At 29.3% G+C, this 15,749-nt stretch overlaps 1 protein-coding gene across 1 annotated transcript in view; it reads left to right on the forward strand.

Annotated features, from left to right (window-relative positions):
* Positions 1-4,094: 4,094 nt before the first annotated feature.
* Positions 4,095-15,749, forward strand: part of LOC143242652 (uncharacterized) — a 30,902-nt gene continuing 19,247 nt past the window's right edge. The window contains exon 1 of the mRNA XM_076486127.1: positions 4,095-4,199. The gene's annotated coding sequence lies outside the window, so the exon portion shown is untranslated. The remainder of the gene's footprint in view (positions 4,200-15,749) is intronic.

The following is a 15,749-nucleotide window of genomic DNA, read 5'->3' on the forward strand; positions in this document are numbered from 1 at the left end:
AGATGCTCTCCAACAAATATTTGTCTACCTCATGCTTATTTCTGTGAACACCAATAGACTTTTTGTTTTAATCCTGAGGTTGGTGGTATTCCCGACATTTTATAGACCAAGGTCAAGACGACTCTATATCGATACTTATTGTCTTGTTTGGTTTCTCATCTTTCTCTGTTTCAGTCTTCTGTTCCTGTTCTTAGGTGTGTTTACTCCACTTCTCCCTTTCGTGTTCCTGTTTTCTGTTCTTCTTCTTTACATTCTCGTGAGTGGTTATCCTGTCAAGTCTGGTTTAGTAGCTAGCCATGTTTTATGCTTTGTCTGTCTTTGGCTGACATATGAATTCTTAAAGTTTTCACTCTCCACTTTTGTTCTCTTGCTTCCATCTATTTATTTCCCATTTTCCTTGTTTTATCCACTTTGACCCCATTTATCTTTAGCGTCTCGAGGATGCAGTCTTGAAAATCGTGGCTAAAAATACTTTCCATAAAGCACTTACCCCTACGCTGGAATATTACTTTCTATAAAGCACTTACCCCTACTCTGGAATATTACTTTCTATAAAGCACTTACCCCTACGCTGGAATATTACTTTCTATAAAAGCACTTACCCTACTCTGGAATATTACTTTCTATAAAGCACTTACCCCGACTCTGGAATATTACTTTCTATAAAGCACTCACCCCTACGCTGGAATATTACTTTCTATAAAGCACTTACTCCTACTCTGGAATATTACTTTCTATAAAGCACTTACCCCTACTCTGGAATATTACTTTCGTTTTCTGTTGTCCTAAAAAAAAGATCACGAACTGGCATTTAGTTACTGAACTGTTGTCTCTCAACTATTGTCTAGTCGCCCCATCGTTACCAAACAGAAGTTTCTGTTTTCTGATGAGCAAGATCGATATGTCAGGTGTTTTTACACATTCTGATTATCACATTCTCTAAATATTTTCTCATTTCCTCTATCAGAATCGAATCTTCAAGCTCTGTGTTTTTCCCTTTGACACATGGCGTCTTTTCCCGATATCGTCAATCAAATGATGGAACATATACTCGCTATATTCACAGAATCGGGATGAAATTTCGTTCCATCACATGAATGATTTGGCTCTTCTCGCCCATTCTTGGGACACATGAATGATTTGGTTCTTCTCTCCCATTCTTGGGACACATGAATGATTTGATTCTTCTCGCCCATTCTTGGGACACATAAATGATTTGATTCTTCTCTCCCATTCTTGGGACACATGAATGATTTGATTCTTCTCGCCCATTCTTGGGACACATGAATGATTTGATTCTTCTCGCCCATTCTTGGGACACATGAATGATTTGGTTTTTCTCGCCCATTCTTGGGACGACCTCTACTCACACCTCTATTTCTTTGCAGAAAGCTGCTCAGCTGAACTGGCTAACCATGTTTTTCTCATATAAAACAAATATCGTATTTATTCGTCTGGTGTGTTCTTCAAACCTCATCTCAGTCGGGCTTGGCCTTCACCTATGTGTAATAGAATGTCTTCTCACTAAGGTTACGCTATTTGTTTTTTTTTATGAGAGCTGGAAGGTCAAGCCTCAGTAAAGCCACTCATTCCTTTAGACACATGGACTTCCACCAGCAGATAACGCAAGACGAGAGAAGCTTTTATTAGGATCAGTTATCCTCAACAGTGTGGCTTTTTCTTCTCCTGTAAAGGAGTTGTCTTGGTGACTAGACCATACCGTTACCATATTGGGCATCCACCTTCCTGACCAAATCTCTATCTCTATTGAACTGAGACATGTTTCTAAATTACATGACTCCGGCCTTATTGGTTCCATATGAAAGTACATTTCACATCAACTCGTTCGAACTTCTCACTCTGTCCTTCAGAATCGGAACAAAGTTAAGGTTTTGTTTGTTTGTTTTGAATTTTGCACAAAGCTACACGAGGGCTATCTGTGCGAGCCGTCCCTATTTTAGCAGTGTAAGACTAGAGGGAAGGCAGCTAGTCATCACCACCCACCGCCAAACAAAGATAAGGATAAACTGAATAGAAAAATTTAATACTGAATATTTAGAAACTTTGAATGGAAGTTTGTTGTTGTTTTTTTAATAGCCATTCGACGTTCGAGTATCTTTAAGTGAAATTCAAAAATTAAACATTTCAGCTTATTCGAAAGAAACAATAAAATTAATAAACCCAGTGGCGATTTGTTTATTTCACAAACTACAGGGGTTAGAAATAGGTGGAGTGAAACTAAAATCATGCTCTAATAGCTTCTTTAACAATACTTATCCGTACACAGTAAATTGCGGTGGCCTATATATTTACAGTACGGTTTGCTGGTGTGTCACAGCAAGTTGAATAGACCTATGTATTTACAGTACGGTTTGCTGGTGTGTCACAGCAAGTTGAATAGACCTATGTATTTACAGTACGGTTTGCTGGTGTGTCACAGCAAGTTGAATAGACCTATGTATTTACAGTACGGTTTGCTGGTGTGTCACAGTAAATTAATAGGCCCATATATTTACAGCACCGTTTGCTGGAGTTACAGCAAATTGAGTTGGTGTACATTCTTACAGTGTGGTTTCCTAACATGTTGCACTTACATTTATTATTAGAGATCATGCTTTACCTGCAAGCTGCTGCAAGTTGAGTGGCCTGTTTGTTTTCACGTGGCCTATCTTTCACGTTATGAACATAAAAAAAATTGCTGAAGCCAGATGTCTGTGAGTTGCGAATCTCGTGAACGTAATCTAATAGTGTTTAAAGTATCAACGTTATTAACTCTTATGAACAACGTGAAATGTACGTGTAATTTGTGACACCGCGAGATTTAGCTTTTTTCTATTATTATTGCTACATTCTGGTATATTATTATATGAAGTATTGAGTTTTCTTATTTTTCATATTGCTGGTAACATTTTCATTTAATGCCATTTCAAAATGTATGACATCAGCCATCTGTTTGTGTGCTTAAAGTGATATAAGTGACATCTCTGTGTGTGCTCGTAAGTGATATAAGTGACCTTCTGTGTGTGCTTAAAGTGATATAAGTGACATCTCTGTGTGTGCACTTAAAGTGACATAAGTGACAACTCTGTGTGTGCTCATAAAGTGATATAAGTGACATATAATGCTTAGAAAGTTCGAAAATATGACATTAAATGAAATGTCATTGGGTTAGTTAAGAGTTATTTCTCATAAGTCGCGGTTATTTTATAGAAGCTGATTTGTTTTATATTGTAGCGTAATTTTAACGTAGGCGTGTGTGTTTTCTTATAGCTTTTGTTTTTGTTTGTTTTGGAATTTCGCACAAAGCTACTCGAGGGCTATCTGTGCTAGCCGTCCCTAATTTAGCAGTGTAAGACTAGAGGGAAGGCAGCTAGTCATCACCACCCACCGCCAACTCTTGGGCTACTCTTTTACCAACGAATAGTGGGATTGACCGTCACATTATACACCCACGGCTGGGAGGGCGAGCATGTTTAGCGCGACGGGGCGCGAACCCGCGACCCTAGGATTACGAGTCGCACGCCTTACGCTAGGCCATGCCGGGCCTTTCTTATAGCAAAGTCACATCAGGCAATCTGCCGAGTCCATCTAGGGGTTAACGTAGGCCTAGAGCAATTTTATAAAGTGTTTAAGTTTCTTGACACGAGGAGAAAATAATTTATTATCCTTACGTGCACTGGACATTAGATTATTTTCAAAAGATAACTTAAAAGAACTAGCTTGTACAATATTTCACACATGTCGTATTTGTCTCCGAGAGAATCTGCCTGGATTACACATGGAACGTGGATAAAAGAAACCAAAGTGGATGGCGTATCTCTCTTCTCCGACTTGCTTTTCTATTTACTTAAGAAAAAAAAGGTATAGAGAGGTACTTGAGGAGTTTGATTCGTCCACCCGACCCCCAAGGACTTTGAAGTATTTCAAAACCTATAATGAAACTAGTGATTTTTATTTTTACACAATTATCTGTATTAAACACTGACATTTGAGAAGCCACTACTTTGTATGTAATCGATTATATGAAAGTACGCATGTCTGAAAAGTCTCCCACGCTCATCCAAAACAAAATAATAGGATTGCGATGCGGTCGCGTGGGCGTGTGGAACAAGGAGTTGAAGGGATGTCTCCCATCAAAATGCAGAACATAACTTGGACAAACTATGGTAACAAGACAGACATTATGATATGGAATCAAGGTACGTTCCATTTGTGAAACTCGCCAAACTTTTCAGTATATACTTTTTATTAATACAATATTTCTATGTATTAATCCTTCCATATTTAGGTCGTTCGTGTTTTGTTTCTCATGATATAAAAAATATTTCATAAATGGCCATATATCTTCTGCTGTTGAAGATTTAGATGAACAGTCTGTTATACTAAAATCTGATCATTTCTACAGTGAATTAAAGCATGTGATAAATCTATTATTGAATTATATTATCTAGGTATTTCACAATAGTCTATTGTTGAATTGTATCATCTATGTATTTCACAATAGGTATCATTGATTTATATTATTTAGATATTTCACAATAGTTTATCATTGAATCCTTTACATGAAAATAACCAGTGGCGAAGCTATATGTTTCTCAATGGAAGAACAAAGGGATTTTATCGGGGACAAGTAAGGGTCAGATGCTATTTGTGTTTAGAATAACTGTTTTACTAACGTTGATTAGTAACTAAGACTTGTTTTAACCAAAAGGTTCTTCATATTTACTTCTTATCAATTGTTTCAACTTTTTTTAATTTTGCCTGGGGGTGCAAGTACCCCAACCCCTTCCCTGATCCCTGATGACGCCACTGAAAACAAGTTTTTATCTATTTTCTCATGTGCACCAGCTGTTCATATAATATGAGTTTCTTATTTAAAAAAAAAACACTTATATTAATTATTATAAAATAGTTGTTATTGGTATGTGTATTTTATTTGTTTAAAATAATTCTTATTGTCGTGTGTATTTTGCCTGTTATAACATAGTTGTTATTGCCGTGTGTATTTTACTTATTATAAAATAGTTGTTATTGTCGTGTGTATTTTACCTGTTATAACATAATTGTTATTGATTGTGTGTGTTTTACCTGTTATAACATAGTTGTTATTGTCATGTATTTTACCTGTTATAAAATAGTTGTTATTGGTGTGTTTAATTCGATTCTTGTGGTATAGCTTTACTATATTTTTATTGTTAAACTGTTGAACAGTAATTAAATAATTCTAGGTGTAGATATGTCAGTAAATATAAAAGTGTGATGATAAAATAACTAAACTTAGAAATTACTAAAACCAGTATCCATTCTGTACCATATTGATAACCCGTTTTATCTATGACAGTAAGCACAGCTGTAATTGGTCAGACCTGAATTTAGTATAATAACTTCAAATACACATGTTTGTGAGAGAGGAGGGAAGACAAAACAAAACTAAAGCTTCAAACTAACATTTAGTTACAACTACACATCTATATACTTGATTTCATCATCTACACATCCATATACTGATCTTGTCTTATACAAGTCCACACACTTTTTTACCCTATTCACATCCATGTAATGTTTTCAGATGCTAGTTTTCATCAACTATTCATCCATCTATTGACCTTCACCAACCACACGCTCATTTTTTGACTTTCATTAACTACATCTCTGTATAAGGGTTTTCTTTTACACATTCATAAAGAGATTTCATCATTTATATATATTGGGTTTTCCAACTATACGTCCTTGTAGTGGTTGTCATGAAATATACATCCATATACCGATTTTATCTCATACACACTCATATGCTGGATTTCATCACCTACACATCCATATAATAACTTTCACCAAATACATAAACACACACTGTATTTCATTATCTACACATCTATATACTGTTTTAATCAGCTACACATCATAATTTTGGTTGTTATCGTCTATACATCAATATACTGATTTAAAATAACCCATACATGAACTAAACATCGACATACTGACTTTCAACAACTACAAATCGATATAGTGGTTTTCGCCATCTACACATTGATATAGTGGTTTCATCTTGTACATATCCATATAATACTTCTAGTCAATTATTTATCCATCTACTGACTTTCATGTACTGTTTTTATCATATTCTCATTCATATGGTGACATTCGTCATTTACACAACCATATAATAACTTTCATCAACTACGCAACCATATACTGTTTTTTCATCTGCAACACGTCCGTATACTATTTATCATCAACAACACATCCATATGTTGAATTTCGTCAACTACACGTCCATATACCGGTTTTTATCAACTAAACATCTGTATACTGACTTTCATTATCCATATACTGACTTTTATTATCTTCACATCCAGGCTTTCATGAAACAAACATCCACATTCTTGTCTTTTATCTTTTACATATTGAGGTTTTTATATCGTGATGTATTAGATAAGACATCAGTCAAGGTTTTTATATGATGATATATGTTCTTTATCATGTCATTTTAAATTTTATATTATAATATGTATTAGATAATACCACAATTTAGATTTTTACATCGTGACATGTAGAAGATGAATGTAGGTTTCCTACATCATGAAGTAATATATAATAAATCTTTGTATTTTCACATTTAAGACAACTTGTCAGTCTAGGTTTTAAATGGTGACTCGTTAAACAAGAATTCAGTGAAGATTGTCACGTCGTAACGTATTATATAATACTTATGTCCCGGTGTTTACGTCATAATATATATATACATAATACTTATATCAAGGTTTTACGTCGTAACAGTTATATGATACTTATATCTAGGTGTTTATATCAGCATTATATATATAACTTCTAACAACGTTTTTACGTTGTAACACATGAGAACAGATATAATTCAAGTTTTTACATAGTGGCCTATTAGATGATATATCAATGTGGAATTTTATATCATGAATTAGTGCATAACATATCTGTTCAGGTTTCCGTATCATGCATCATGTTAGTTTAGGTTTTTACATCATAAAATATATACAATAAAGTGTCTATCTAGGATCTTACATCATATTGTAATGTCAATATAAATTTTTCTGTCATGACGTATAAGATGAGGTGTAAAATTAGGTTTATATTTTTTGTCGTATTAAATAAGATGTCATTCAAGGTTTTACATCAAGAAATATTAACTAATCTAGGTTTTTTACAGTTCGAGGTTCAAAAATGATTTTAATATAGGTATTTTCATCGTTTCATATTAGATAAGGTTTCATTTTAGGCTTTTACGTAGTGACTTATTAGATAATATGTTAGTATGAGATTTTACATCGGGTCGTATTAGATAAGATGTCAGTATGAGATTTTACATCGGGTCGTATTAGATAACATGTTAGTATGAGATTTTACATCGGGTCGTATAAGATAACATGTCAGTATGAGATTTTACATCGGGTCGTATTAGATAACATGTCAGTATGAGATTTTGCATCGGGTCGTATTAGATAACATGTCAGTATGAGATTTTACATCGGGTCGTATTAGATAACATGTTAGTATGAGATTTTACATCGGGTCGTATTAGATAACATGTTAGTATGAGATTTTACATCGGGTCGTATTAGATAATATGTCAGTATGAGATTTTACATCGGGTCGTATTAGATAACATGTCAGTATGAGATTTTATATCGGGTCGTATTAGATAACATGTTAGTGTAGGTTTTCATCTTGTAACGTATTAAATATTAGTTCAACTTTTTACATTGTAACGTATTAAATATTAGTTCAACATTTTACATTGTAACGTATTAAATATTAGTTCAACTTTTACATTGTAGTGTATTAGATATTAGTTCAACTTTTTACATTGTAATGTATTAAATATTAGTTCAACTTTTTACAATGTAACGTATTAGTTCAACTTTTTACATTGTAACGTATTAGATATTAGTTCAACTTTTTACATTGTAATGTATTAAATATTAGTTCAACTTTTTACATTGTAATGTATTAGATATTAGTTCAACTTTTTACATTGTAATGTATTAAATATTAGTTCAACTTTTTACATTGTAATGTATTAGATATTAGTTCAACTTTTTACATTGTAATGTATTAAATATTAGTTCAACTTTTTACATTGTAACGTATTAAATATTAGTTCAACTTTTTACATTGTAATGTATTAAATATTAGTTCAACTTTTTACATTGTAATGTATTAAATATTAGTTCAACATTTTACATTGTAACGTATTAAATATTAGTTCAACTTTTTACATTGTAGTGTATTAAATATTAGTTCAACTTTTTACATTGTAACGTATTAAATATTAGTTCAACATTTTACATTGTAACGTATTAAATATTAGTTCAACTTTTTACATTGTAGTGTATTAGATATTAGTTCAACTTTTTTACATTGTAACGTATTAGTTCAACTTTTACATTGTAACGTATTAGATATTAGTTCAACTTCTTATATTGTAATGTATTAAATATTAGTTCAACTTTTTACATTGTAATGTATTAAATATGAGTTCAACTTTTTACATTGTAACGTATTAAATATTAGTTCAACATTTTACATTGTAACGTATTAAATATTAGTTCAACTTTTTACATTGTAGTGTATTAGATATTAGTTCAACTTTTTACATTGTAACGTATTAGTTCAACTTTTACATTGTAACGTATTAAATATTAGTTCAACATTTTACATTGTAACGTATTAGTTCAACTTTTTTACATTGTAACGTATTAGATATTAGTTCAACATTTTACATTTTAACGTATTAAATATTAGTTCAACTTTTTTGTTGTGTATTAGATATTAGTTCAACTTTTACATTGTAATGTATTAAATATTAGTTCAACTTTTTTACATTGTAATGTATTAGATATTAGTTCAATTTTTTTACATTGTAATGTATTAAATATTAGTTCAACTTTTTACATTGTAACGTATTAAATATTAGTTCAACTTTACATTGTAATGTATTAAATATTAGTTCAACTTTTACATTGTAAAATGTATTAAATATTAGTTCAACTTTTTACATTGTAATGTATTAAATATTAGTTCAACTTTTACATTGTAATGTATTAAATATTAGTTCAACATTTTACATTGTAACGTATTAAATATTAGTTCAACTTTTACATTGTAGTGTATTATTAGATATTAGTTCAACTTTTTACATTGTAACGTATTAGATATTAGTTCAACTTCTTATATTGTAATGTATTAAATAGTTCAACTTTTACATTGTAACGTATTAAATATTAGTTCAACATTTTACATTGTAACGTATTAAATATTAGTTCAACTTTTTACATTGTAGTGTATTAGATATTAGTTCAACTTTTACATTAAAATGTATTAAATATTAGTTCAACTTTTACAATGTAACGTATTAGTTCAACTTTTACATTGTAACGTATTAGATATTAGTTCAACTTTTTTACATTGTAATGTATTAAATATTAGTTCAACTTTTTACATTGTAATGTATTAGATATTAGTTCAACTTTTTACATTGTAATGTATTAAATATTAGTTCAACTTTTTACATTGTAATGTATTAGATATTAGTTCAACTTTTTACATTGTAATGTATTAAATATTAGTTCAACTTTTTACATTGTAACGTATTAAATATTAGTTCAACTTTTTACATTGTAATGTATTAAATATTAGTTCAACTTTTTTACATTGTAATGTATTAAATATTAGTTCAACTTTTACATTGTAATGTATTAGATATTAGTTCAACTTTTTACATTGTAATGTATTAAATATTAGTTCAACATTTTACATTGTAACGTATTAAATATTAGTTCAACTTTTTACATTGTAGTGTATTAAATATTAGTTCAACTTTTTACATTGTAACGTATTAAATATTAGTTCAACATTTTACATTGTAACGTATTAAATATTAGTTCAACTTTTTACATTGTAGTGTATTAGATATTAGTTCAACTTTTTACATTGTAACGTATTAGTTCAACTTTTTACATTGTAACGTATTAGATATTAGTTCAACTTCTTATATTGTAATGTATTAAATATTAGTTCAACTTTTTACATTGTAATGTATTAAATATGAGTTCAACTTTTTACATTGTAACGTATTAAATATTAGTTCAACATTTTACATTGTAACGTATTAAATATTAGTTCAACTTTTTACATTGTAGTGTATTAGATATTAGTTCAACTTTTTACATTGTAACGTATTAGTTCAACTTTTTACATTGTAACGTATTAAATATTAGTTCAACATTTTACATTGTAACGTATTAGTTCAACTTTTTACATTGTAACGTATTAGATATTAGTTCAACATTTTACATTTTAACGTATTAAATATTAGTTCAACTTTTTACATTGTAGTGTATTAGATATTAGTTCAACTTTTTACATTGTAATGTATTAAATATTAGTTCAACTTTTTACATTGTAATGTATTAGATATTAGTTCAACTTTTTACATTGTAATGTATTAAATATTAGTTCAACTTTTTACATTGTAATGTATTAGATATTAGTTCAACTTTTTACATTGTAATGTATTAAATATTAGTTCAACTTTTTACATTGTAACGTATTAAATATTAGTTCAACTTTTTACATTGTAATGTATTAAATATTAGTTCAACTTTTTACATTGTAATGTATTAAATATTAGTTCAACTTTTTACATTGTAATGTATTAGATATTAGTTCAACTTTTTACATTGTAATGTATTAAATATTAGTTCAACATTTTACATTGTAACGTATTAAATATTAGTTCAACTTTTTACATTGTAGTGTATTAGATATTAGTTCAACTTTTTACATTGTAACGTATTAGATATTAGTTCAACTTCTTATATTGTAATGTATTAAATATTAGTTCAACTTTTTACATTGTAACGTATTAAATATTAGTTCAACATTTTACATTGTAACGTATTAAATATTAGTTCAACTTTTTACATTGTAGTGTATTAGATATTAGTTCAACTTTTTACATTGTAATGTATTAAATATTAGTTCAACTTTTTACAATGTAACGTATTAGTTCAACTTTTTACATTGTAACGTATTAGATATTAGTTCAACTTTTACATTGTAATGTATTAAATATTAGTTCAACTTTTACATTGTAATGTATTAGATATTAGTTCAACTTTTTACATTGTAATGTATTAAATATTAGTTCAACTTTTACATTGTAATGTATTAGATATTAGTTCAACTTTTTACATTGTAATGTATTAAATATTAGTTCAACTTTTTACATTGTAACGTATTAAATATTAGTTCAACTTTTTACATTGTAATGTATTAAATATTAGTTCAACTTTTTACATTGTAATGTATTAAATATTAGTTCAACTTTTTACATTGTAATGTATTAGATATTAGTTCAACTTTTTACATTGTAATGTATTAAATATTAGTTCAACATTTTACATTGTAACGTATTAAATATTAGTTCAACTTTTTTACATTGTAGTGTATTAAATATTAGTTCAACTTTTACATTGTAACGTATTAAATATTAGTTCAACATTTTACATTGTAACGTATTAAATATTAGTTCAACTTTTTACATTGTAGTGTATTAGATATTAGTTCAACTTTTTACATTGTAACGTATTAGATATTAGTTCAACTTCTTATATTGTAATGTATTAAATATTAGTTCAACTTTTTACATTGTAATGTATTAAATATGAGTTCAACTTTTTACATTGTAACGTATTAAATATTAGTTCAACATTTTACATTGTAACGTATTAAATATTAGTTCAACTTTTTACATTGTAGTGTATTAGATATTAGTTCAACTTTTACATTGTAACGTATTAGTTCAACTTTTACATTGTAACGTATTAAATATTAGTTCAACATTTTACATTGTAACGTATTAGTTCAACTTTTACATTGTAACGTATTAGATATTAGTTCAACATTTTACATTTTAACGTATTAAATATTAGTTCAACTTTTACATTGTAGTGTATTAGATATTAGTTCAACTTTTTACATTGTAATGTATTAAATATTAGTTCAACTTTTTACATTGTAATGTATTAGATATTAGTTCAACTTTTACATTGTAGTGTATTAGATATTAGTTCAACTTTTACATTGTAACGTATTAGTTCAACTTTTTTACATTGTAACGTATTAGATATTAGTTCAACTTCTTATATTGTAATGTATTAAATATTAGTTCAACTTTTTACATTGTAATGTATTAAATATGAGTTCAACTTTTTACATTGTAACGTATTAAATATTAGTTCAACATTTTACATTGTAACGTATTAAATATTAGTTCAACTTTTACATTGTAGTGTATTAGATATTAGTTCAACTTTTACATTGTAACGTATTAAATATTAGTTCAACATTTTACATTGTAACGTATTAGTTCAACTTTTACATTGTACCGTATTAGATATTAGTTCAACATTTTACATTTTAACGTATTAAATATTAGTTCAACTTTTTACATTGTAGTGTATTAGATATTAGTTCAACTTTTTACATTGTAACGTATTAGTTCAACTTTTTACATTGTAACGTATTAAATATTAGTTCAACTTTTTACATTGTGACGTATTAGTTCAACTTTTTACATTGTAACGTATTAAATATTAGTTCAACTTTTTACATTGTAACGTATTAAATATTAGTTCAACTTTTTACATTGTGACGTATTAGTTCAACTTTTTACATTGTAACGTATTAAATATTAGTTCAACATTTTACATTGTAACGTATTAAATATTAGTTCAACTTTTTACATTGTAACGTATTAAATATTAGTTCAACTTTTTACATTGTAGTGTATTAGATATTAGCTCAACTTTTTAAATTGTAACGTATTAGTTCAACTTTTTACATTGTAACGTATTAGATATTAGTTCAACTTCTTATATTGTAATGTATTAAATATTAGTTCAACTTTTTACATTGTAATGTATTAAATATTAGTTCAACTTTTTACATTGTAACGTATTAAATATTAGTTCAACATTTTACATTGTAACGTATTAGATATTAGTTCAACTTTTTACATTGTAATGTATTAGTTCAACTTTTTACATTGTAACGTATTAGTTCAACTTTTACATTGTAACGTATTAGTTCAACTTTTACATTGTAACGTATTAGTTCAACTTTTTTACTTTGTAACGTATTTAATATTAGTTCAACTTTTACATTGTAACGTACACGGTAATATGTTAGTCTTGGTTTTTTTACCTGGTAAAGTATTAAATGAGATGTCAGTGTAGGTTTCTACATCTTTACTTATTTTGCTCCATGATGTCTTGGTTTATATCTGGGTACATTAAGATTTACATCTCGACGCTTTGGATAAGATTTTAATCTATGTTTTTACATCATGATATGTTATATACGATGTCAGTTGAAGTACTTAAAATCATAATGAATGTTGGTTCTAGTGGGTAGAACAAGACTCCACCATCCTACAGAGAGATGATGACACTGTACAGCTAACGTTATAAAGCTACTTCGATCATTCCAGTTGATATCATCAAGAGGTTTAACCCTACATCAGTTGTTAGTAGCGAGATAAAGGACCTGAATAAAGAATATTAAGTCGTATATTACTCTGTTAAATTGTTTGCCTGTTTTAAGTCTTCTCCATTCCATCTATATTTACACACATTTATTGGTCTTACGTATAAAAATATTTTATGCTTATACGACCGAACTGTAAATCTTAGAACCATAGCAACGAAAACTTGCTCTTTAGGTGTAAGTGAGAGAATGTCAGACTATACTCTTGTATCAAGAATTGGGGGTAGGTGCAGTTGACTACATGTCTTTCCGCTATAAGTTCAAGATTAGGGACAATATGTTGAGACAGCTCCTGTGTAGCTATGTATGATACAAACCTCCACAAGTTCAAGATTAGAGACAATATGTTGAGACAGCTCCTGTGTAGCTATGTATGATACAAAACTCTACAAATTCAAGATTGGGGACAATATGTAGAGACAGCTCCTGTGTAGCTATGTATGATACAAAACTCCACAAGTTCAAGATTAGGGACAATATGTTGAGACAGCTCCTGTGTAGCTATGTATGATACAAAACTCTACAAGTTCAAGATTGGGGACAATATGTAGAGACAGCTCCTGTGTAGCTATGTATGATACAAAACTCTACAAATTCAAGATTGGGGACAATATGTAGAGACAGCTCCTGTAGCTATGTATGATACAAAACTCCACAAGTTCAAGATTAGAGACAATATGTTGAGACAGCTCCTGTGTAGCTATGTATGATACAAAACTCTACAAGTTCAAGATTGGGGACAATATGTAGAGATAGCTCCTCTGTAGCTATGTATGGTACACAACTCTAAGTTCAAGATTAGGGACAGTTTTTAGAGACTGCTATTCTACACAAACAACCAATTACCCATTTACCTTTTACCAATCTGTCATTCTTTATTGTTTTCATTTACATGTCTAATTAACGATGTATTTAAGTGTACATACGTGTACAGTTACCTGTTTTAATTTACTTGTTCAACTACTAATCGAAGTAAGTATATTATTTTAGTGAAAATGAATACATTTTAATGAAGTTAAACAAGTAAAATCACAAGGAAAGACTGTGTTAAATTTTATTTATATTAGTTTGTTCTAACTTAAAAAAAACAAGCTGAAACAATAATAAATTAAACAATAAACGCTTCAATAATTGAAAAGACCCGGGGTACGAGTTATAATGTGGGATTATAAAATGTACCATCGGTTTTGAAATGACTGCGACACTAGGACCGTATTGCGGTGGGGATACACCGTCTATCAGTCTTAACATCCATTCGCCAGTCTTACATAAGAAATAAAAGAGTAGATCGATATAGAAACAGAAATTCGGAGGATGAAATGTGGGTGCTCGAGCTCACAACGTCCCACATCTATCTATACCGCCCTTCACTGCCTGCAAATAGTTGTGAGAAAGCGACTGCTCTCCAAAATAAAGAAGAAAAGAATAATAAAACTTAACTAATGTAAAAATAAGAAAAAGGAAATAAGTTACTATCATTTAGGGTAAATAAGTTCATTTAATAAGGAAATTTAATAACTTTGCACTACTTTATGCGGATGCACACATTTCCGCATAAAGTAGTGCCAAGTTGTAAAATGACCCTATCCGTTTTCACTAACATTTATTCAATGTGTGTGAATTGTCGCTGACTATGTCACTCTTTCCATTACATTGTTCAATGTTTAGGAAGTTAAGTGTCATAACCTTAACTAATGGGATATTGTGAAACTATAATTAAGCCTAGTGAGCTGATTATAGTAATTATATTGTTATAAATTTTATAACAAAAGATGCCTCACATGTCCTGCTCTAAATACGTTTCACCCTATTACTTACACAAATTTATTTCGTAAAATCAAAAATGTAATTTATCTATTAACATGTACTAAATGTAAAATGGAATATGTGGGTCGAACTTCACACGCATTGCATATACGTATAAATTCACATAGATCTCAAGTTAAAAACAATTAAATGAATTATATAGAATTAAAACATTTCAGGGTTCATCCTTTTACCTCTGTTAAGATGACAATATGAGAAATTGTTAATGAAGGCACCAATAGACTTCAACGAGAAAACTTCTACATTTTGAAGCTAGGAACATTATATTCTTATGGATAAAACCAATATTTTAATAATTCTACTGCTTTAAACTTGAATAATGATTTTTGTACTTCTAATTT

Source organism: Tachypleus tridentatus, unplaced genomic scaffold (assembly GCF_004210375.1).
Source record: "Tachypleus tridentatus isolate NWPU-2018 unplaced genomic scaffold, ASM421037v1 Hic_cluster_2, whole genome shotgun sequence".
Lineage (NCBI taxonomy): Eukaryota > Metazoa > Arthropoda > Merostomata > Xiphosura > Limulidae > Tachypleus > Tachypleus tridentatus.